Raw genomic sequence first — 22,112 nt, 5'->3', positions numbered from 1 at the left:
TGCCAAGGATGCGAAAATAGAAAAATAATTATCTTCCATAGGGCTAAAATAAATGCTGATATGATTATCAAACTTCCCGCTGAGTTTCACTGCCCATGTACGAATTGCAGGCTTTTCTGTCGCAGTCTAGTCTAAACATACGAAACGGTGAATGGAAAAGTTCAATACAAAGAAGATACCTTTAACCAGGGAAGGAATTTGTCAGGATATTGCTTCCACCAGAAAAAAATTAAACAACTGTGCTGTAAGGTCACATGGTAAGCTCACGATAATATCGCTCAAGTCACAGTCGCAATGCATTACATTTAGAGGAATCAACAAATAGGATTACTTTTGAGACAGTAACCTTTTATTTTACTCATGAGGATTTTAATGATGATGTTTTGGAAAATTAAAATGTGAGCAGATTATATCAGTGCATAAAAATGGAATGAGAATTGTTGTTTTGGAATACTACATGAAGTTACCTGTTGATGGAAAATTGACTCGGGAGGAAATCCGAGAATACTAAACACCTTGAGATGAGATTAAGCTGTAATCTTCACGGGGTCGCGATATCGTGAAGTGATGACACTTATTAAAAAAGACAACTATTTAAACCTCAAGAATGTTGGGTAAATAAAGGTCTTTTATTCAAAGATAGATAACTGCAAAGATAAAGGCATTCCTCTCCTTACTGTTGAGTTATAGCTTGCCAACAGGCTATCATAATAACAAATATGCTCGTGTAAAATAGATCTCCAATACTGTTGTTTTAAAATATCTAACCGAGTAAAAACCATTTCTTCGAAGGTAGGATAACCTTATCCACAGGATAATTTAGTATTCGACGCCAGGTTTCAATTCATTTCAGTTCAATTATAATTTATCTTTAGAACGACAACGTAACAAAATAAACCCTCTTTGTTGCAGAGTAAATGTAAACTCTAACAAATTGAAGTTAATATCCGGCGAGAAGGTTAATTTAATTGGTGTCAGTAATGAACGACGATTCCCCTTATTACCCATGTGTTGTGACAGAAAATGAACTTTGGTTTTGAATTTCCCAAAGAAATGTAAAATATAAGCAAATAATATCTAAAGAAGCTTTAACTGATTCAAATTTTTCTCGGCTTCATATGCCTACCTAGTGCATTTGTATGAGTGTTAAGAAACGTTAGAAGTCGGGTGTTATCTGGGAAAGATTTTCAGTTACGGCGATAGAAATTTAGTTCTATTCATAACTGGTTGTCTTGCCTGTGAACAAGTGGGGCTGAATGGAATATGGTCACATAACATTGCTGTTAAATAATTAAGTTACAGGTGCTTGTAGCAGTATTGCTTAGGGTTGCTAAATCCTGACTGTATTAGTAGTACACGTATCTCTTTTAATCTTTGTGGAAAATATGCAATACACACAACTCACACATAGCTTAGCTAATTGAGGGGTTGTATAAAATACAATGACACATGCAAACACTCAAATTAAAGAATAAGTAGTTAACAGAGCGTAAGTAAATTAAGAATATACGCTTTACAAAATACTATATATGTGTTGAAATTGTGCGAATTTACGACATAAAATCAGGGCAATCTTCCTCCCCTTCAACTTTAGCACTGTGAGTGGAAATTGGTGAAATTTAGGCCAGACCTAAAGCAATCCTTAAAATTTGCTCCAAACCTTGAAAAAGATAGCATTCAAAAATCAGATTTCTTTTTTCTTCCACAGTTGCTTTTACTTCAAAATAAGTCTCCTCGTGATTTTACCCAAAATTCCATTTGCTTCATAAACACACGCGCAGCTGATGTAAAAAGTAAAAAGTGAAAAGTAGAAGTAAAAATTGGATTAGCACAATGATCTGTTGAACTGAGTTTAGGTGAATACAAACGTTTAATAAAAAAAGGCTGTTTTTAAAAAACCGGTTAGTTTTTAAATGGTTACATGTACATGCGTTTTCGTGCAACGCAACAGGTGTTCACATAATTTCAGAATGAAGCAAAGAAACTGAAAATACTTAATTGAACATAATTTAATTATTGCTCCTGCATGTTACCTATTACTTCATGCCTCCTGGCCGCTGTTAATTTAATAAAAGGATTAAGGGATTAGTCAGATTGCCTAATACTTCAGTCACTGCCCCCCTTGTGTTGCAAAACATTGTACACTGTCCCCGAGGAAGGCTGGTTTAGGCATCCGAAATATGGTATACCTATAAAATCAAATCTACGTTGTATCGGCTCTTGCTCGAAATATTTAGCTTCCTACTAGAAAACAGCGATAATTAAACAGAGAGCATAGGGACTCCTTTTCTCAAACAGTGCTTAAAATGTGCGACTTATGTAAAATTTTCGAAGAACAGTTTTTCGCGATGATGAGCTCTCTTTCCTTTATGGGTTACATTTTTCCCGCGAGACCAGCATGAAAAAGGAAAGTTCTTGAGTGTTTTTCTTCACTGTTTCAGGGTTTTCGTTTGAGGCCGGAGGCCGGACGTTTCGTCCGATGGTTTCCCATTCCACGTCCGGTACGTTGATGCTAATATTTGAGAGGTTTGTTTTACTTTTTATTATTATATTTGTTTTACTTACTTTTTAAAGAGAATTTGAGTGAACTCCAGCCTGGGAATCTGAATCATGGGGTGCAGAAACACTGGAAACAGCCTTTCTGAGTGTTTTATTTTCAAATTTACCTGTGGGAGTATGCCCTTATACCCCTCACGGTAGCTCGCGCCTAGTCCTGTTCCGGGACTCCCTCTTACCCCGCCCTGAAAATGGGCCTGGAACCCAGGCGGGTAAAGAGAGAGTCCTGTATTACTTGCAGGCGCATGTTCGGAATGACGGCAATAAAAGCAAGGTGACACACGCTAACACCAACCCGGTGTGGCCAACACAACCCGGTGTGTGATCCACCTTCCCACACGCTTGCCGTGGGAGAACAGTTTTGCTGTTCCCAACCCAGCCTACCACATGTTTGGCATGTGAGGCTGCCACTTAAAGGGGTGCTAAAATGCGAAACTCACCCGCCTGGTATGTTAGCTACGCCATGCTGATGAGGCCTAAAAGGCCGAAACAGCTGTCCATGGCTGCTAATTGACCGGGTGAAATGGTTTTTGCGCATGCGTGATGTGTTGGCCACACCGGGTTGGTGTTAGCGTGTGTCACCTTGCTTTTCTTGCTGCTCGGAATGACGCCATTTCTTCCCCCAAAACTGGGGGGAAAACCATATTTGGAAAAAGATTCCTTACTTGGGCATAGTTTATTCTGAGTGCCTTTACACTGAATTTATGGGGATAATGTGAAAGGAAATCATAACGCCAAGTTTCTGGAGGCAATTGATTTCGCGTTTAAGAAATGCCACTTTACCTTTGTGCCTAAGGCGGAACAACTGCAAGCTATGATGATGGTATGATGATGGTGTTGTTAAACCTGCAACAGGATTTGGCAAGTCTGTTTGCTACATGGTTGTTCCTTTAATATGTTTGCGATTTTCTTCGATCCAAGTCCGATGTTAATCGTAAATCAGTCCTTCTCATCGTGAGTCCCAATCGTGGAAGATCACATGGATGACATACGAAAGTATGGAATTTCGTGCCTGAAACCCAACTGAACAACTGCATGATGTTGGCGCAGAAAAATATCAAATTTTGATTTAATTGCTCTCCCGAGACTCCTTGAAACTTACAAATATATATACTGTAGGTCGTGGATGTGAATCGCTCAACGAAGACTAATAAATCTCCTGCTGGAACTCTTGTTTTTTGTTCATTATTTATTGTTCATTACTACTGTCGATCTAGTGATGTGATAATTGCACTGATCCAGTGAACATAAATTAAAGTTGCACAGTTATTATTGAAACTGTGATTGTTTCAGGAGTGTAGGCCTACCAATTTTTTTTCAAAATCGGGGACAAATTGTTTGGATACCCAATGTACAACAGTCAGGTAAAAAAATGTTGTAAATACTCTCAGTTTTATCAGGAATAATACACAAACACCGGTGACAAACAGAATATATATTTTTTTTGAGTAATAGACCTTTTTCGCTTGTACATTTTTTTTTCCAATACAGGTCATGTGATAATACTCAGGAGGATTGGTCCTTTGTTTTGTTCAATAAAAAGAGTGCATACAGACATATTCATGCTTGCATGCACTCCTTTTAATGAACAAAACAAAGGACCAAATCTCCTGAGTATTATCACATGACCTGTATTGGGAAAACAAAATGTACAAGCGAAAAAGGTCTATTAGAGTAGAGTAATTTATTCAGACTATTAATTTTTCATTAGAATAATTTTTCTAAGCACTCTTCGCATTAAATCTTTCTTTCCTTACAAGCCGTGGGCGTGGCCAAATGGCAAAGGTTTTATGTAGAGCTGCCTGTTGAGACTGCAATGATATTTATATCGGAAAAACTGAGCGTTATTCCTGATAAAGTTACCTTATTACGTGAAATTTTCGCGACACGTTAATTTCGCGAATTTCGCGATTTAGAAAAATCGCGAAATTTAAGTGACGCGAAAATTAAATGTCGCGAAAATAACATGACGCGAAAATTAATTGACTCACATTATGTCAATAACTAAAACAGCGACTTTATTACACACGTTTATCACAATCATTTTGAGCTATTCTGTGGTAATGTTCTGCATGGTCCTCTCCAGCGCTACTGCTTTCCGTCTCTACTCCAGGTAGCACTTCTTTTGTACAATCCTCAAACTGTCCATTTACTGGCTCCTTGAGTGTGTCTCATTCAAAAACGCGAAATTAAAGTGAGTCGAAATGCAAAATTTTCGCAAAATCGCGAAATTAAGGTGTCGCGAAATATGCGAAGCTCAAAATCGCGAAATTAACGTGTCGCGAAAATTTCATGTAATAAGGTAGATAAAAAGTTAAACGACATCGATTATTCGGACGTTGTCACAATTTATTTTTCCGGTCAAAATTTGTTCGTTAATATTAATTAATAAGGATGAAAAATGCTACTTAAAAGCGTGTGTCACCTTGCTTTTATTGTTGCTAATTAAAAGCACTTTCTTCCTGAAACTCATTGTTAGAGGTAAAGCACTGCAAATAAATAATATGAAATTCTGACTCCGAGCTGTTTTGTCGCTTAGTGAAATCCTATGCTATATTTACTAGTTCAGCCTTTGCATCGATTTATTGCGATCTTCTCTCAATGAGTCGTTTCATTTATTGGCAATAATTTTCCAACATCACTGCGATCGGGGTTTTTTCTCCTCGTTTGGTCACGACGAGGTATAATTTCCTGACAAGGCAAATCGAACAGTAATTTTCATATACGATTTGTTGTCGGAGTTTCAAAGTTCCCTTTATTTACATATCCAGGCTGGCATCTAATGCAATATGATTGGCTCATTCCGAGCATGCGCCTGCATGTAATACAGGACTCTCGAAGGACTCTCTCTTTTCCCGCCTGGGTTCCAGGCCCATTTTCAGGGCGGGGTAAGAGGGAGTCGCGGAAAAGGACTAGCTCGCGCCTTGCGGCGCCATAAAATGTCACATCCGGTGCTTTCAAAAATATGTCCGCTACTTTACAAAACTGTCGAAAACCCTGCTGCTTCTTCTCTTAACTCCTAAATTCAGTGTTCTCGCGGTTTCAGTTACCGAAAAAATATAGTTTGCATTTTAACTAAGGTTCTTGAAAATCGCTGGCTGTGGTGGTGATCCGATTTGTACAAGATTCGTATCCAAAGGAGCCAACGACTTCACACGAACCTGAAAGAAAACGAAACCGATTCGGTTTAAAAGGAGAAAAACCGAAAGGTGGTCAAAGATAATAGCATTGCAATTGAATAAACCAATAGACTGAATGATCTGGGAAAGAAAATTGATGTCTAAGTGACTGTCAAACTCTTTTCATCTTTGTAACAGTTTGTTGATTGTTTTTTGTTTCTTTAAGTAGTTCTTAAAATCAAGTTAACGTTGGACGTAAGAACAATGAATCCAAGCCTTAGAGATCAAGAAGTGAAAAGTGAGAATCAGGTTACATAAATCAGAAATAAGACACAAGTTTACGTACGAAGAAAAAAAACAATCCACCAGAGGCTCCTGCTAAATCAACTTTCAGAAATGAATACGTTATTTATACATTTACATTTCTTTATTTATTATCTACTTCTTAACTTCTCTACACGCAAACTAAAAGAAAAATTTTACAAGAAAATTTACACGAAATTGTTGCGAAAAGGCAATGCTTGGGGATTATTGGAAGTTGCTCATTAATAGTAATAATAAATACTAATAACAATTATAAAATAATTACGATAGAGCGGTTTTCAATTGAGTGTCGAAAGTAATTAGATAATTACTTTGGCTTATGATTACTTCACTCAGTGATTGGTTCAAAATTCTCGCGCCAAGATTTCCAACCAATCAGAAGTGAAACCAAAACCAATCGTGGCTCGCGCGTACACATTTCCCCGCGCTTTGTGTCGGCTACGTGTAATTACTTCGAGTTTTGATTGGTTTACTGGATTGTCCCCGTCCTTTTTGATTGGCCAAAGTAATTACTTTGGTTTTGGTTTTACGACAATCAATTGAAACTCGCTCTAGTACGCGCGCTCTCATTGGTCAATAGCTGTGTTTAGATGAGAGTATGGAAACACGGCTGTGACATCACTTGAATTTTGATTGGTTATGTAGTCAGACGTGCGTTTCGATTGGCTGGTAGGAAATATGAGCGTGTATCAACAAAATCTGTTTCAATCTAATAGATGTAAAAAAAACAGCAGTTTCCTTCATTTGTCGAATTATCTTTGAAAAATATTTTATAAAAGCAATAGAGGACTTTTTTCCTTGTTTCCATAGCCTCATCTAAACACTCGGGGAAGTTGGGAGAATTCTCGACAGTTATGCAAACCCTCGACTGCGTCTCGGGTTCGTATATCTGTCTTGAATTCTCCCAACTCCCCCGAGTGTTTAGATGAGGCTATGGAAACACGGAAAATCTCCTCTATCGCTTAATTACATTTCTAAAACGGAGATCAGCATTAAGGTGGCTTAAACCAGTTTCAAAGCTTCCAAGTGACGCTCTTATTAGAAGGATTGGCACCACAACGTTGTATCATGTATTAGCAATATTGTGGTACCAAATAAAACACAAATTATTGCTGAACAAGATACAGTCATTATTGCGACCTTATACGTCACCGTGGCAACGGGCAAGCCCTGTAAAAACACCCTTTATTTCGTCTTTAGTTGATTATATCTTAAAAACGAACTCGGTGACCCTCATTTTTTATTTCTGAAAAGTAATCAGAAGGGCAAGGTGAAACTTTCTGCAAAGTTTAAAAAAATGCTGTTTAGCGGATTCAGAGCCACCTTAATTCTGTGTTTTTTTTTTAAGGTGGCTCTGAATCCGCTAGACAGAATTTTTTAAAACCTTTCCGAAAGTTTCATCTAATCACTTTTCAGCCAAAAAAAGGTTGTCACCGAGTTCGTTTTTGAGATATGAGCAACTAAATCTAAAATATAGGGTGTTCTTGCTGGGCTTTCCCGTTGCCAGGGTAACTCAGTTACTACATCGCAATAATGGCCACATCTTGTTTGAAAAAAATCGTTGTTTTATATGGGACCATAACATTGCTGTTTCGTGATACAGTGTTGTAGCGTCATTCGATCTAAAGAGTGTGTCATTTAATAGTTTCCTTAAAATGTTCTCTTTAAGGGCAGCATAGGTAAATGACCCCGCACCGAGCGTAGAGTGAAGCTTGGGAGGAGATAGTGCAAGTACGTGCTTATTATTAGACCTAAGATTATATTTAGACTGTTTCTTAACAGTAACTAACTCACATAAATAACTAGGTGAAAGATTTGATTGGCTTTTAACGTAAAAACAAGTATTTTAAAAATTGTTTTGTATCTCACTGGTAACCAATGTAAATCAGCTAGAGGAATTATTTGTGAGAACCACGGGGCATAAGATGCTAAGCGTGCGACGGCGTTCTGTATACGTTGTAGCTTGGGTATTTGATAGTTTTTGACAATCGAGTGTCGTAAAGTCAACACCAAAATAATGACTTTGGCCAATCAAAAAGGACGGAGACAATCCAGTAAACCAATCAAAACTCGAGTAATAACACGTAGCCGACAAAAGGTGCGGGAAAATGTGCACGGGCGAGCAACAATTGGTTTTGGTTTCACTTCTGATTGGTTGTAAAAGTGGCGCGAGAACTTTGAACCACTCACTGAGTGAAGTAATGCAAAAAAACCAAAGCAATAGGCTATTTCCGAGTTCATGCCTGTCTCCTCTTCAAAGCGAGTCTAAGTGCGAAGTTTTCGTGATGGTAATTAGTTCTACTTTAAATATGAATGAAAACTGATTTCCATAAGAATAACTTCGCACTTAGACTCGCTTCGAAGAGGAGGCAAACATGAACTCGGAAATGGCCTGTTCGCTAATTGCTTTCGACACTCAGTTGAAAACCGCTGTAAGAGGTAAACCGTAATATAAGCAATTACAATAAGATGAAAGAAGTTAAAAACTTCGTATGCTGCGTGGCACTTGTTACTACAATAAGAAAATAGAAGTTGAGAATGTTGCTGAAAGTGCCAAAATCTTAACAAATGTCCAGACGTTTCGGGACTGTGCCCTGCATCAGTGGAATGTTCGTTAATGTTTTAAGCCACGCTTCCTAGTATTTGATTTAAAATTTGAAAGTTGCGTTGTGCACGCGCGCGCGAACTTCAAATGAACTGAAAATCAGCATTGAGGCCGCGCGGCTGGCATGTCCCGAGACGAAAGATGAGACGCATCTCCTGCCTCTTCCTCTGTTTGTTACCATCGCAGAGTTTGATCCCGCGGACCAGCGCGTCCGCAGCAGTATGTCCGTTAGAACTGAAATGCTCTGCGACGGGGAAACCACGCGCATTTTTGTTGATGCTTCGGAGGTGTTCACCAAAACGTTCCTTGCGACACTGAGGTGACGAAAGCATGGACTAACGTAGCACAGGTTTTGGGAGACAAGAACTTCCTAATTTTCCTAATATTGTACAAATAATAGAATGACGATTTACAGGTTTCCATAATCTGCTTATTTAACAATAAATTAGTGTCAAACACAGTTCCCAGATTTCTAACAAATGAGGATAGTCTAATTAATGAGTTTCCAACAGTAAGCTGTTCAATGGATTATTTGGACAATTGCTGACGTGTACCGATAACTATAAATACTGTTTTTCCATCGTTCATTTGTAGTTTGCTAACGTTTTCATCCATCTTTGAATCTCGATGATACAATTTGATATTGTGTTTAGTGCGTCACCTTGCGAGTCCATGCATCCTGCTTTGAAAGAAACATAAAGCTGAGTGTCATCCACGTAGGCATGAGATCTAACGTAATGCTTTTGTAGAATGCTAAAGAGATCACTAACATAAATAATAAAAAGCAAAGGACCTAACCAACTACTTTGCGGCAAGTTAAACTTGCGAGATATTCCATCGTTAATCGAGACACGTTGGCTTCGGCCTGATAGGTAAGCTTTAAACTATAGCAGAACAGGAGGGGGGAACAAACTACCAAGGCCGACGTGCTAGGAGGATGTCATGCTCGATAGTGTCGAATGCCGCACTTAGGGGTCGAGAAGTATTAGAATTGTGAATTCCTGGTTGTCCATATTAAGAAAAATATCATTAAAATCTTACAGTAATGAGGTCTCTGTTCTGTTATCTCTACGGTACGCTCATTGCAGTGCTGGATGAAGATTGTTATCAGACATATGCTTATGAAGTTGTTTAAATACTGCCTTTTTGGTCAGCTTTGCATGTTACGGAAGTAAGGTTGCTGACTGGGCGAAGATTGGCAAAAGAGTATCGGTACTATCCGTTTTCTTCAGTCTTGGTCCTACAGTACTACATTTTCTAACATAAAAATCTGTAAAATGATAAATAATGGTGGCGAAATAATGGTTCATCTTTTCACATCTCTCGTATTGCCTTCTAAAACAACCCCAAACGCGGTTTTTGCGTTCAAGGGTGGAAATCAGTTTTTACACGCAGCACCCTCAACACCGCTTGCATAAATCATGTTCTTAAAAATGCCAATGACTGAAGAAAATGAAGCGTTTCTCTTGCTTTAACATAATGCACTAGCTTCAGTAATTATTGTTGCATCCATACAGTAGTGTATATGTGTATCACTGATTTCTTGATTTTTTTATCTTCCGTTTTGTCAACGAGAGCTCCTACGATCGAGGAGTCGAGCAAGAGTTTAACGAAAACGTAGGGCGAAGCAATGTCACGTTAAGGAACCTGCCGTAATAAATTCATTGTTCTAAAAGCAGTTACATAAACTTGGTGCAATAAGGATGCCTAGATTCCGAGCGTGAGGTTTAGCGCAACATTTCAAAACGACTGCGTTGTCCTAATTCTATCAAATGTCCTTGGATCCTATTCTGCGACCCATCGGTTAAAATTGGGCTGGCGTTATGGCTGAAAGAACCTCTGTTTTCTAATCTCAACTGTCCTACATTCCTTCTACAGTGCGGAAGAGAAACTTCCACTCACACATCACTTGAGTCACTGCCTATGATAGAAACAAATGTGCACCTGCCATTAGACAAAGTGTCACGTTTTTATTGCAAGAGGAACACCCAAGACTTTCAGGAAGATTGGTAAAGGTTTATTTTAGCTTCCTTTTTAAAACAGAATTAATCGAAAAAGGGCGTTGTTATGTCATTCTACGCGAAAAAAGAATCATATGGTGTAACAGAAACAGTTCATTCGGTTTTAGTCTCTCCACTGTGCACAGTTGCGAACAATTAAACAAACATTTATCCGTTTTGGTGATCAAGGAAGGTACCTAGTTACAGGTTGTGTTGTCTTTGCGAAACGACGTACTTTAAGCTCAACGTGAAGGTTTGATCAACACAAGGTAGGCAAACGCGCGGTTCAAAACTATAACTTAAGCAGCAAATTGCTTAATTTGAGTCTTTAAGTGACATAGCTGTGCTCTACAACCTAAGGAGAGTGCAAATCAGATGTTCTTGGTTTTTGAGGATAGGGAAAAACTGGAATAGCCGAAGAAAAAACCTTTCCGAACAGGGCAGAGAACTAATAAACTTAACCCCCTGTTGGTTACGGCTCTCGGGTTCTCGCCAATACGCCTCCCCTACTACACAAACGAATACACTTGCGTCTGTTTCCCGACAGCCAGAAATCCTGATAAGACTGTTTGTTGGACCGGTAGTTCCTATGACTAGAAGATCAACGCACTGCTGACTACGTCCTTACCGATATAAATTAAAATGTGTTGAACAGAAACTGTCAACTGCAAGCCAACATCGCGTAGTCTTACTAGTCTATGATTCAAACGTGGTTTCCGCGATGAAAGCTACGTTGATTCTCCAACAAGAAATCTTTGCATGCGAAAGTTGCGATGAACGCACGAGTCTGCAGATGTTAGATTCCTCAAACTGAAAAATGTAAAATTCACTATTTGATTGCTTGATTTTTCAAATGCCATTCATAAGAGAAAAAGTACCTTCCTTAAAAGTGGTTTATCAGATTTCCTCGGGGCCAAATTTTTCACTCAACATTATTTTGTGTCCCTACTACTTTTCATTCGTTTACTGCACTGTAAATCATGCACAGTATTATCAGGAGAAAAATATAAATTTAACATGCATTCACAAAATTTTACCCATATTACAGACTGCACTGACACCACATGCAGATGGAGGTGGCCTACTGCAGAAACTGATCTACTAAATTACCATGCAGGGAGCCTCTGCTCAGTGCTGTGTATGATGATGATGGTATAGCATTTGCAAGGGTGCGCCCCAACCCACGATCACAATGACGAATGGGGTTGAACAGTGTGGGATCTTTTTGCTTACCACATGTCTAGCATGTGAAGCTGCCGCTTAAAGGGGTGCCTATAATACCCGCCTTGTGTCAGTGTTAGCTACGTCATGCTGATGAGGCCCAGCAAGGCCGAAACAGCTGTCTATTGAGAGGTTTTCTCTGGGTACTCCGGTTTCCCCTCTCCTCAAAAAAGAAAATTTGATTTGATTTGCGTTAACTTGTTAATTTCAAGTTACAGTGTCCCCGATTAGTGCTCTACGGCGCTAGAAGATTAGACACTTAAATAAAGTACCTTTCCTTTCCTTTTTTTTTCTTTCCTTTTTTTTTAATTGACCGGGTGAAATGGTTGTGCGTATGCCTGATGTGTTGGCCACACCGAGTTGGTGTTAGCCTGTGTCACCTTGCTTTTTTTTGTTGCTGTTTTTAACATTTCTCAGTTACGTTAAGCCGAACCCGACGGTTGGTCTGGCGGCAGGGATTTGAACCCGTGAGTTCCTGCCAAGAAACCCTATTTCATCAGGCTAACTACGCCGCGAATATAGTAGTCCGAGCTCACTGCCTCCCGTAACTTGGCGCTGCATTCTTTCAATTCTTCTCGAGCGATCAAAACAAATCAGAGCTTTGTAACTTGGGTTTGTTCTATGAAGCTGTTGGTCGTGAGTTTCTAGCATTTCAGTTCAGGTACAAAATAAAGAAGTCACTATAGTTTTGGAAAACGAAGTTCACATAAAGGAGGACCTTGAGCCTTAGCTTCAGCAAAGTTTTTCCATAAATCCTAAACGCGGCGTCATATTCATAGGAAAATAGTAGAGGCACTGTACATAGAAATAACCATGACCAGTCTATATTCTAAATGAAATCCGCTTAACCATGAGCCAAAAACTTGCGAGAAGGTCATGTTATTTCAGGATAGTGCACTGTACCAATGAACGTGTGAAGTAGATTGAAAGACTAAATTTTAATGACAATTTTTTTAAAAACGTTTTCATCACCAGCCATCATAAGAACAACAGAATCAAACTAAATGCTTTTGAAACCACGTAGTAACAAATCTAATAAGACTGTTGCGAGATAGTAATTTTGTGCTCATGTTCAATGTTTGCAAGTGTGAAAAAATAAGCGACACTTAATCTTTTTTGATAATTTGTAACTTCCACTGACATGTAATTTTACACAACAAATAATTTAAGGGTAAATTAATGTAACATCAAGGGGGGTCATTTCTCTTTACCTTGTCAAGTCTTGAAGGTCACGATCTTAACGAACCGTTAAAGTACCTTAAAGAGACGTTTACGACCTCCGAAAAAAAGCTTTGATATTTTACCGCAAATAACGGGAAAGTGTCACATCATGAAATTTCTCCTGTTATTTCATTTTAACGGAAGAGTTGAAATTATTCTTTGTATATGCTTTGTGATTCAAGTTTCGCTTCTACGGTAAAAGAAGGAAAAGTGTGACACAATATTTTGTTTTCTTGAGTCATTCCTTTTTATTATATACGCTACTTCAGTTAACTTTTACCAGACATTTGAGTCTCCTGTATCTTTCAAAAACACATTAAGATGGAAAAGTATCAGGGTTTTTTTTTCTCTATTTATTTCGGCATAAAAGTAATGCTGCACTCAACATTCCTAAGTTAATGCCATTAAACTAAATTGGCCACTTTTGAGTTCCTTTTCCTAGGAAGTAAACAGGAACGTTTTCTGCCCTTTTCCTGTTGCAAAAATGGGTGGAAACAATTTTCTGAAATTCCCCTACAAGATTTCCTTTCATTATGTATTTACTATGCATGGCGTAAAAATATTTCATTCATTATAATCCTCTTCTTTGACGAAATGTGCTTAACTTTATGTTACCTACTTATGCTGCATAGAGTCTACGTCCACATGAACATGAGTACAAGTCAAAAACTGAAATCTTGCTGAGAGAGTAAAGGTGATGTTACACGAGCCGACTTTTAACGCCAATTTTTAACGCAACATTGTTGCGTTAAAAGTTGCCTCGTGTAACAGGGTGCAGAGGGCGATTTTTAACGCAACATTTTGTTGCGGCAACATGTTGCAGGTTTTTGAAAACGATTGAAAAACCTGCAACATTGTTGCCCGAATTTTGTTGGTGTTGGTGCGTGTAACACCCCCGCCGCTGACTTTTAACGCAACATCTTCAAGAGCTAACTCTCTTATTAACTGATGATATACCCCTCTTTCCTCTCTCCGTCTAATCCAACTTCTCGTCCAAATAATTCGTTCCCGATTTCTTCCTTTTTCATCTTCCAAATCGTCCACTAACAACAGAACCTGAATGATTTTCAGCCGCCGTCTTCTTAACTCATTGTCCGCCATATTTGTCGAGCAGGAGCCTGGGTTCAAGTGTTGCGAGCAATGTTGCGTTAAAAATCGTCTCGTGTAACATACCGTTGCCGCAAAAAAGTTGCGTTAAAAGGTGTCTCGTGTAACATGGATTAAAAATCGGCGTCGAAAATCGGCGTTAAAAATCGGCTCGTGTAACATCACCTCACAAGACATCTGAGAAATTCACTGAAGCCCCTTGGGAAAAAAAAGCTTTGTCTGCACGCACGACTTTACTGTGACAACATAAAAGACTACAATACCTACTGAGAATACCATGCAAAAGATGTTGCTGTTAGAATAGCCCCTCTCAATCAGTTCCGCATCGACTGACTGAAAAATTAGCTCCCTTCGATGACCGAACCAGTTTTTCAGATAGACGTGGGTCACTTTTTGCTTTCTTCTGTGCAGAGTGAAGAGCCATGATGCTCCCATCTAAGTGCCTATCCTTTGATTCAGTCTTCTTCAGTACATCCTTTTTTGAATTTCACCTACGGATTGCGTAGTTTAATATTGTCGGAGATCCAAAATCGAGTAAGTCAAACATCAGTTATAAACAGCTCGGGCTTCATTCTTTTTACGAAGCTTTTGTGTGTGTAAAATGACTGAATTCTTATTTGAAATTATATGAAACTGGTAATTGATATATTCAATCAGTACTTTGTCAGGTCCCCAGTAGGCTTTGGACACCCAAAGATCTCTCTTTTCGCTAGAGGTACCTTGATTCATGCAATTCATGAAACCAGTACTTGAGTACGTCACCGATTTCATATCATTTTCATTTTTCGTTGCAAGCTATGAGAACAATGAAAGGCTTCACATTATTCCCATATCGACGTTCTTTCTCTATCATTGAAACTCGGTTTTGTCATTCCTATTGAAATAGCACATCATCGATGTGAAGCCCAGCTCGACCACGGACTACATCTCGCCCCTGGTTGTTTCATCTAAGTTCTCACCGCACCGGTGGCTCAGTTCAGTGGTTGAGCACTGGGCTGCCCGGCACTGTGTGCTGCCACTCCGGCCGGACCAACACTCAGGGTCTTTCAATAACAGAGGAGAAAGTGCTTGCCATCCGCAAATGGTTAGACTTTCAAGTCTTCTCGGATAAGGACTATAAACCGTAGGCCTGGTCTCACAAATATCTTCCATGTTCATTAGTTCCCTGTGGGACGTAAAAGAACCCACACACTATTCGAGAAGAGTAAGGGATGAAGTTCCCGGTGTCGTGGCTGTCCTCTGTGTGTATAAGGGTGGGTGGGTATAGCAGGTCCACATCAGCTGAATAGCTGCCAAAACTTCAACCTGCTCAAACAAACAAACTCAAGCCAACTGCATGGACACCGGACCACCTGATTGTGACTAGGTTCGAGTAAACTCTACTCGAAGTGGCGTGTAACTGTAGTTAATTTTAAGGTCTTACTGGATACTGGAAGCATAGCTGCAAATTTTTCGCATGCAAACGATACTTTGAAATTCTTCAAGCGTTCCTCGGCACCTTTACACTGCACAGAAAAAGGATATACCTTCAACCATTCGGACCTTGCAAAATGATACAAGTAATTAAAAGAGGTGTTGACTTGTTAATTCAAAGCCTTGCAAGCCCTCTGTTGCCGCCTGGAAAAATTTATAAGGTCAGAAACATGGATGTCTTGAAATTTTCACAGACCCGCCTGCACAATTTTTGTTCCACCCATCCACTCTTCAATATGGTTCAAACTTAGAGGTGTAAAATGAGCAAGTCGTTCTCCAAGCTACATTTTCTCAGGTTCCCTTTGCTTTTGGTCCTTTTTCTTATGCTGTGCAATGTTTGACTTTGTCATCTGATGAGATCTTTCTGTGTGAATCAGTCACGGTTTCCTTACCTTGTTTAGGTACCGATTTGTTTCCATAGGCCTATAATACTGTGTGCTTCTTTGAAAGGCGCTCATTGATTGATTAATTAATGAGTTTAAGCCATATTTTAAGTCCGTGTTCGAAACCGAAACTCTTGAGTTAGCAAGTTGGTATTTTCCGACTAACCCTTCTTTGACTGCCATTACTTTATCACCCATGCAGGATCGTTGTATGTGAATTATGTGCATGTTGCTTGCATGTGTTCATATATCTTGCTTTGTTGCCTTGGCTAAATTTAAAGAATCTACTTATCAGCAATTCGTTTTATTATGTTCGTCGAGGTCGTTCAATGCACCACTTTTTAAAGTTTGTACGTCTTGCCCTTATGAACGGACGCATGATTCACCACTCGGCGTGTACTGAATAAAATTACTCCTCTTGTGAACAACTGAAACTGTGAACAAGCCGTCAAACTATGTCAGGGAACTAAAAACCCTCTGGAAACCGTGAGGGTAAAATTCATACAAATTCTTAAACTTTTGATAGGCTGTGTGTGACATCAAAAATCAAATTGTGGTGGGCAGAAGATGAATCATTTAAAAAGAAGAATTGAGTTCTGTCGGGAGGATCTCAAAGAAAATTTTTCTCAAATGTTTTGTTAGGATACATCCTCCCTCTAACTATATTGATTGCTTAGGCGAACTGACGTTCCACGCACTTCTTTTAAGGGCGCTAAAATTCTTCCGGACGAAAAGAGGCGTTGAATTTTCCCTTGGCACGTGAATTCAATTCACATGCTACTTGGACAAAACCAAAAGAAAAACACAAAGGAATATTTTCTGGGACAAATCGTCAGAAAAATAATTTTAACAGTTGTTAGTTTAAGATATACAAAAATTGAAATAAGATAAATCAGTAGAGATTTTTTTATGAAGAGACAGAGACGCTGAAATCTCGTGAAGCAAAACAAATTTGGAAACGGTCACGCTGAATGTTAAGTTATATAATGAAGAATGTTATATAACAGAAGGGAGAAATTCACGTGTTCAACTGAATCACGTTTTGAAAGGTGTTTACCCCGCAATGTTAGTAGAAATGAAGAATATGAAGCTTTTTTGCCAAAAAGAAGAAACGTTCTCGTAGTTTTACCTTGTTAGCCTTTGTAAAGATACTTCAGAATAATCATATTCAGAGCTATTGTTCTCCTTGCTTTTTTGCAATTTGGTAAAAATTCTGGTGCCTTTATTTTGTCCGTCATTTCTTTCGGCGATGCGTGCCCGGAAGTAAACCACGACTCATCATTTGCTGCAAAATTTGAACTTTTGATAGACGTAATTGGTATTTTTGGACGTTAATTCTGAGCCAATACAGTCAGAACAGAGTTCGGCCAGCTCTAGAATGATAGCAATTATTTTGCTGTTGAAATTGCAAGACATTTTATTTAAAGACCTTCGGCATTGTCTTAAGTTAGTACTCCCGATGAGGAGCACAGAATGCCACAATGTTATTGCCAGTCCTTTTTCCAAATATGATAAAGAAAAAGTTAGCCTTCTCATGCTGTTGACGTAGGTGTCCGGAACCAGCTACCGGAGCAGTTGCTGGTCTCTAACTACCGCTATTGCCGCAATTAAATATATAAGATGGAGGCGTCTTTTAGATTACGGCCGTGAGAGGAAAGATTGGTTTATTCTCACTGAGATTTATAGGACCATTTCATTGGCATTAAAATCCAGAAATGATTGTAATTACACTTCGATGTTCAAAATCCTCTTTTCTGTCTCACCGTGTCCGGATTACCACGCCTTTTAAGACTCCCCCTCGACACATCAGTTGCTGTATATGTAGCCTGACTCGTTATCAGCAAGGAACCGGCGATCTAGTCGGCGGCCTTGTTTCTTCTCTAGTATTGTTTAGCAGTCCAGCTGAGCATCTGAAAAAGGTAAGGATACTGAATTCACTAACGAACTCCCAATTGGATATACAAGTTTTGTCAAGGATAGGTAATATCCACTCAAACATACAGTATATTGGATATGAGTAGCGTACGTGAGCAGCTCTTTACGTTATTTAAAGGAAAGCTCTATAAAAAGAGTCATCTTTTCTTTCGGAGGTAAAGTAAAACGTTTTTTACAAGGACTCGGTAGAAATATAACGCTGACTTGCTGTGTCAAAACCAAAATCTTTAAACCCAGACATTAACTATTTCGTTTTGAGAAATACGAGGCTATCACACTAATTCAGCTCCCTCTCTTTAAAGAATGCGTAAATAATACGATTGCATCCTTTTAGCAGGGTATTATCATCTTCATACATAAAGCTAAAATTTTGAGTTTTTTAAAGCATTGTGAGATGTCCTTTCTACTTTCTTCCTAAACTTTGTGAAAAAGTTGAATCACTTTGATTTCTCCGGAAAGACGACGTGAACGATTCCGAAAAGTAAATGCTTCAGTTGGTGGACTGTTTTGAGAGACACATGGAAATTGGGGGTGCCAGCACACCCACCTCTGCGGCCACAAAACCTCACGTCGTGCCCTCCGCTCGGTTTTGTGGCCTCCGAGGCAAGTGTGCTGGACACCCGGCCCAATTTCCATGACTTTTTGACTCACTGGACTGGAATAGTGTGTTGAATCGTCTTTTACTATGTATCAGATTGTTTGTTTGTTTGTTTGTTTTTTTGTTTGTTCAAAGAAGGAGTCCGGTAATTCCTCGGTCTAGTTACTGGTACATTCCTTTAGAACAAAATACGTTTGTCAGAGCGATGTCTGACCGGCCGTTATGCAAAAGGTGGCTTTTCATTCGCCGTTAAACGAACACTTTATCATGAACAAGTTTTGGCTAAGCTTAATTCTTGAGAAGCGCAGAGAGTTGGTCATCTTCTTAAAACCTTTCATGGCCACTCAATGAAACTATAGAATTCTACCTAACGGGCCCAGTGGAAGAAAAACCACTTGTTTAATTACAAGCCGAGAAGAAACCAGAGAAAATCCAGAACGAGATTTTCAAGAAAGGCGCCAGTCCAAATCACTCAGTAACGGTGAACCGTATTAATGTTAAGCTAAATTATCATTTTTAGTAGAGCTCCCTTTTCTCTGCCGATTCAAGTCATGTTTTTTTTCTCTCAGACTGATTTTGGTATTTAACTCAGCGAACAGGTAGAGGTGTCTCACGAGCTTAAAGCCATCCATTAGTTATTTTTGTCGGGCTTTTGCCAGTGAAAGAACATGGACTGCCAAAAGTCAAGAGAAGACCAGACTGCTATTTGGACTGATTTTGTGTTCCATGGTTTCTTAAGATTCTCAGAACATTTTTTAAACCCAATTTTTGTGCGGTTCTACTGACCAGCTTTCAATAAATGATAGATGCATGGCCTTATTTCGAATTTCAACAAAATAATTAACTTTTAAAGGTGAAAAAAGTAATTCTCAATCATATACCGAACAGCTTTCCAATGAAGCCATTCCTCGTAAAAAAGGATTTCGTATTTAAATTGGTGTTGACTCAGATATCAAGCGTTGGGTATTTATGTTTAAGCGACAAAAAGAGGGAAACAACAAGAATGTCCGTGTTCATGTTAAAGGTAGTTAAATTGAAGAAATAATCTCAGCAAAATTTGACCAATTCTCGTACGCGGCTATTTACAACTTATTTGTTTCGATTCTGCTCAAAAATTGGACACTCCCTTTTCTCGGGCTCACACTACTTCATGCACACCTGCGAAAAGAGATAAAATTGAAATACTTCAAAACGTCTTATTAGAATCATACTAAAAAGGATAGCACTCAAAACACGTTCGGCACTTTTTTTCAATCATTTTTACATTTAGGGGGAAAAAAAGACTCAACAAAATATAAAATAAACCTTTAAACGATATCTCCACCTCCAATTCGTTTTGCCAAAGAAACCCTTTCTTAGACCTCCACGCGATAGATTGTGTCGTTAGCGGAAAGCTTTCTGTTGAAAGCTTGCTAAGAGGCAAGTGTATCTCAACCTAAGTCCATGTAGTGTGTCACATTACACTCTGTTTCTCTGCTGTTAGATTGTATCGTTGGCAAACAACTTTCTGTTGAATTGCTTTTGAAATCGAACTGTATACCTAAGAGGCAAATTTTTAGCAACCAAATTCCAGTGTCTCACTTTTCTATGCGGAAAATCTATTTTTTGTTCTTCATTCATGAAGACTGCAAAACTTTGTTTCACTTCTAATTATAGGGATTGGTGTTTTCTTGAGAGCCAAAGTTGCTGGGTAACTGACATGAACTAGACGTGCTCTTAACATTTGACAATGAATAAAGTAATTGTTGGTATTTTTTACACAGTAATGCAAGTCAGAGCCACAGATAAGAAGTAAATAAATTGTGTTAAAAAAGACATCTTGAGAATTCCCATAACAAAACCCGAATGTTTCATCAGAAAGAGATACTTTTCAATTTAGCCATTTTACGGTAAGATCTTTCAAATGATCAGGTGTTCAGTGCTTTGAAGAACAAGACATCCTGGCTTATAAAATTTAAGCTAGAAAGGATGTGCCGCCGGTCGGTTGCTTGTGTTACGCAAGTATCATACAAGAATGAGCTTCTCGGATAGTTTGTTTGAGCCCCGGCAAGTCGGAGCCAACTTTAGTCCCCATTACAAGGTTAGTGAGGCTAATGTTGCCGGATCCAACAATATAATATCGAGTTTGTAACGGCACTGCGACAGCACAAGATGAGAAACTGCCAGATATGTATGCATTTTAGTCTACCCTAGCAGCTTCTCACTTTATCCTTGAAGTGCTTAAACTGTTTTTTTTGTGAATGCGGTTTAGCTCAACTACTGATCTATCTCTGTGATCTCGGTTGTTTAAAAAGGTCTATAACGTACTCCACCATAAGGTAATGAACGCTATGACAAGACAAGTAATTGACTGAATCTCCACTGAATTTGGATAGCACCGTTATGTTAGTTTCCGTAAAAACTTGTGGTCATGTGAAGTACAATGAAGAGACAGCTAGGTTTTACTTACTGTATTAATCTTGAAACGAGCGACCAATAATTCGCTATACTTAGGTATAGTCCAATCTTAACGAAATGTGGTGTATGACATAGGACTAAACTCTACCCATTTTATCTGATTTCTTGACGGTTTAATGAAAACTCAAAGAAATAGAGAGCGGGGTAAAAATACTTAGTTATGAAGATTTTTTAAATGTAGTCTTCTTGCTAGAACGATGGGTGCCGGAGACGTAAAAGGGGTCTTTCTTGCGGGAAACAGAGACGAGTGATTTTCTGTTGCATTTTCTTTGAAAATACCCATCATTAAGGCTTTCAGTATCTTCAGACCGGATTCAGTTAAAAAGCAATAACCGATTTTGTTACAGAAACTGAGCAATTTGAAAACACCCTTTGTTCTTGCGGCACAACGCACATCGTTAATAAGCTGTGATGGCTGTCGGCGACAGAATGAAATCCAGGAGAAGCTCATTTAATACCTTCCTGAGCCCAGTCAATTTTGAAATGAAATGTTCAATTAAAATTAAGCAAAGCATAGAAGACATCTGAGGTTTAAGTGATGGTTTTTAAAATCTTCAAAGATTTCAAAGGCCATGACAAATTTTGTTACAGAAACTGAGTAATCTGAAACGACCTAATAGGCCTTCCTGCCAGCAGGTAAGAAATGAATCCGATCCAATCACGCGAGGAATGAATTGGTCAGATGAACTAAAGCAAAGAACGGAAACACTCAAAGTTCGGAGAAGGTTCAATAAAATGTTTGCTATACGCGCGTTAACGTGGGCTATCCTGGTTTGTCGAGGACTTCTGACTCCGTTTAGCCGGCAAATGCGTCTTATCTAAATTAAACACCCCCCCCCCCCCCCCCTTTCCTTGACAGAAAAGAAAACGTGCAACTTATTTAGAGAGAAGGCTGTGATTAAAGAAAGTTCTTGTTAGGTTTTTTATGACGGATTTTGACTTAAATAATTCCAACGCCATCTGTCTTGGTCTTATAACTTCAGTTGAAAACATACTCATTGGCCAAGTGGGAATTTTACAGGTCCTTGTTCAATATGAAAACTTATGTTTCTCTCGGCAAAGGTCCAAAATCACGGCTGTGCTTTCTGTACGGAAGTTTCAGTATTGAACTTA

At 38.9% G+C, this 22,112-nt stretch overlaps 1 protein-coding gene and 1 long non-coding RNA gene across 5 annotated transcripts in view; one reads left to right on the top strand and one right to left on the bottom strand.

Annotated features, from left to right (window-relative positions):
- LOC138012540 (homeobox even-skipped homolog protein 2-like) overlaps positions 1-22,112 on the top strand; it is a 55,430-nt gene that overhangs the window by 24,601 nt on the left and 8,717 nt on the right. The window contains exons 4-6 of one of the 4 annotated variants that reach the window (XM_068859342.1): positions 2,442-2,526; positions 7,669-7,730; positions 10,483-10,613. The gene's annotated coding sequence lies outside the window, so the exon portion shown is untranslated. Of the gene's footprint in view, positions 1-2,441; positions 2,527-3,887; positions 3,921-7,668; positions 7,731-10,482; positions 10,614-22,112 lie in introns of those variants that run through there. The other 3 variants (XM_068859341.1, XM_068859343.1, XM_068859344.1) reach the window with 3 other exon arrangements.
- LOC138012543 (uncharacterized) overlaps positions 5,335-22,112 on the bottom strand; it is a 33,171-nt gene continuing 16,393 nt past the window's right edge. The window contains exons 2-3 of the long non-coding RNA XR_011125055.1: positions 17,773-17,919; positions 5,335-5,717 (exon numbers count right to left, since the gene is read on the bottom strand). This is a non-coding gene — a long non-coding RNA (uncharacterized lncRNA). The remainder of the gene's footprint in view (positions 5,718-17,772; positions 17,920-22,112) is intronic.

The sequence above is a fragment of the Montipora foliosa genome, chromosome 8, assembly GCF_036669935.1.
Source record: "Montipora foliosa isolate CH-2021 chromosome 8, ASM3666993v2, whole genome shotgun sequence".
NCBI lineage: Eukaryota > Metazoa > Cnidaria > Anthozoa > Scleractinia > Acroporidae > Montipora > Montipora foliosa.
This window is presented reverse-complemented; position numbering and strand designations above follow the sequence as displayed.